Raw genomic sequence first — 2,745 nt, 5'->3', positions numbered from 1 at the left:
CAACTGTTGCTCTCCAGTTTTTGTCACCTTAATTATGTTTATTGTCCATGGTAGAAGGGTGGAAAATATAATTGTGAGTTTCTTAAAAGATAAACTTCTTACGGCCACAAATTCTACAATAAAAGAGGACCATACTTTTAATTTCCCATTTCATACAACCATAATAAAAATAAATAATATGCACAAAGTAAACTTGGTATGGTTGCTATTTCTTTTTTGTTTTGCGAAAGTTTCACCGATATATTAATAATCATCTATGATAGCACAAATCGCCTGAAAAGCAATATAAAGGCCAACTAGCAACGACTCCTCACCCCTCCATCACCCGAGTCAGACAATAGTTATCCTAGTAGAGTTTGTTGTACTGAAGGTAAAACCTAAAGCTCTCCATGTTGGCTTGATGGAGATAATTACGACTGTGATATTTGGCGGTAATTCTGTTGGACCAGCTCTAGCAATATAAGAGGATTGTATCTCCTTCCTTGCTCGAGGTTTTGCTAATGTTATCTTTCAGCATTGTTATAGTGAAAGCAGTATAGTGGGTCATACATTATAGCTAGTAAGCACATGGAGCTCAATCTGTGGTGTGGCTTGAGGATCCACCAGATTTTATCTATGACTTAATGGTAGATGATGCAACGATCTTTGAGAATTAGTAAAAACGGTGTTGTGGCTTTCTCTCAGAAAACAACCCCGCGCTGCTATAGAAAGGTTGCCCCAGTATAAATTCTCACACTTGGACAATCAAACTAGTCTTTGAACACCAAGAGTATTGTATGCTCACCTGCAATAGGACAGATCTCAACATTAACTTTCGGATATATTAAACTTATACATTAGCCAATGTAACAAAAAGTCTGAATTGATAAAAAAGGGTTATTAACCCTCCCCTCGTGTCTATGGTCCCCGAGACGTCATACATAAGATTTATGAAAGACCACGTCTATTTTATTTAATAGTGTGTTGGTTGGGTTCTTGAACTTCATATCATTAGGCTCTCATACCATACGGAATTGATGCATCAATCAACATATTCAAAAGTCCACACAGCTGGAAAGGGCTAGGCAATATATTTCAATAAGAGAATGCAACACAAAAAACTCTTCGTTGTATCCGCTCCGAGGAGGATAAATTCTATACCACCATCTGCCACACGCGTGGAAGGAGATAAATGGCTTCCACAGTTGCACGTAGGGACATGAGATGCAAACTATCACTTCCAATACTGGTTTCATCGAGCATGAGAAGGTTGTATAAACCACTTTAAGGAGGAGAAGGACGCCACCAACTCAATCACCGCGTTGGGGTATAGGAGAAAGACACCACTACCACCCCATTGAGGTAGGAGAATGGAGCCACGCTATGCCGAGGGGGGAGGACAAGCTTGTTGTCATTAGTATCGTTGCCTCCACTCAAAACCTGTATGTCCCGACATCTGCCATTGCATGAATGTGAGGTCCTCTAGTCTCCTACTCATCGTGAGCAACGGTTCCGGTTTGACTAGGGACAAAGGAAATAAAATATGTTGTTTTAATTAGACAAATTGAAAATATATTGGTATGATAGTTGTTCAATATTCCCATGGATTCAAGAACATTATTTCATGGATTGGGTGAAATAAATACTATAGTGTTTCTATAATGTAGGATATAATGACTGTAGAGTTCCGTAGAAGAAAACAAAGACATTCCTACAAACAAGAACGAATGGCCATGATCTATTCTATCCATATGTAAGGCAACCTAGGAGTTTTGGTGTTCATGCCTTGAAGATCAAAAGCATTACTTTGCGAACGAAATGTTGTTTATGAAGGTGTACGACGACCCTGACCTCAAGGTCGAGTAGAAGTACATGCGGAGAAGGCTACAACTGGAAGCACCTCCATAGTTCTACATGTGTAAGGTGTAGATGACGTACACCGGGCTCCCATCCAGCGAAGCACAGGAAGAAGAAGATGCGGACCAAATATCTAGCAGCACGACGGTGTGCATATGGTGTAGAACTCCAACCGTGTGTGCAAGTTCCAAAACTCGGGAACCACACACGAGGGAGAGAGGAAGAGTGGGAGAGAGAGGCAAAGAGACAAAAGGGATGGGAATGAGAGGAGGGAGTGCCTCCTCTTGATATAAGGGGTGGGGGAGGGGAGGTGGGACCTCCAACCATGCGCCCCTTAAGCCATTGCACCCCTAGGGTTTCGGGGGGTGGGGGCACTTGGGAAAACGGCTACCTCCTACCCATGGTTCTTGTGGAGCCCCCCTTAATGGGCTGCCACATGGGGGCCCATTAGGGGTTAGCCCTACATATAATCCATTTTAGTATTTCATTCAATTAATTAAATACTAAAACACATTAATTAAGTCTCCGAGCAATTCATTGACTCTACAACTTCGTCTGGTACCTCTCCGGAACAATTCCGGAGATCTATCTTGTTACTCCGACGATCCCGAGTCAAACCCTAAGCATCATATACCCTTAAGCGTGCCACCCTAAGGTTCGAGAATGCAAAGACATGATCGAGATACATCTCCGAACCAACAACGGGATGTGGAAAACCATGATGGCCCCTTTGCCATCCACGAATTAATCTTGTCGTTTGAACCTTAATGTCGAGTCATATTCCCTTTGTCTCACGGTGCCTAGTTTGTCCGAGATCCGATCTTCGCTATCTTGATACCTAGTTCGATCTCGTTACTGACAAACACATATACTCGTTCCTATCACATTCTCGTGACCTAGTCGCATGCT

The sequence above is a fragment of the Lolium rigidum genome, chromosome 1 (assembly GCF_022539505.1).
Source record: "Lolium rigidum isolate FL_2022 chromosome 1, APGP_CSIRO_Lrig_0.1, whole genome shotgun sequence".
NCBI lineage: Eukaryota > Viridiplantae > Streptophyta > Magnoliopsida > Poales > Poaceae > Lolium > Lolium rigidum.
The sequence above is the reverse complement of the archived record's forward strand: the minus strand, read 5'-3'. Positions refer to the sequence as shown.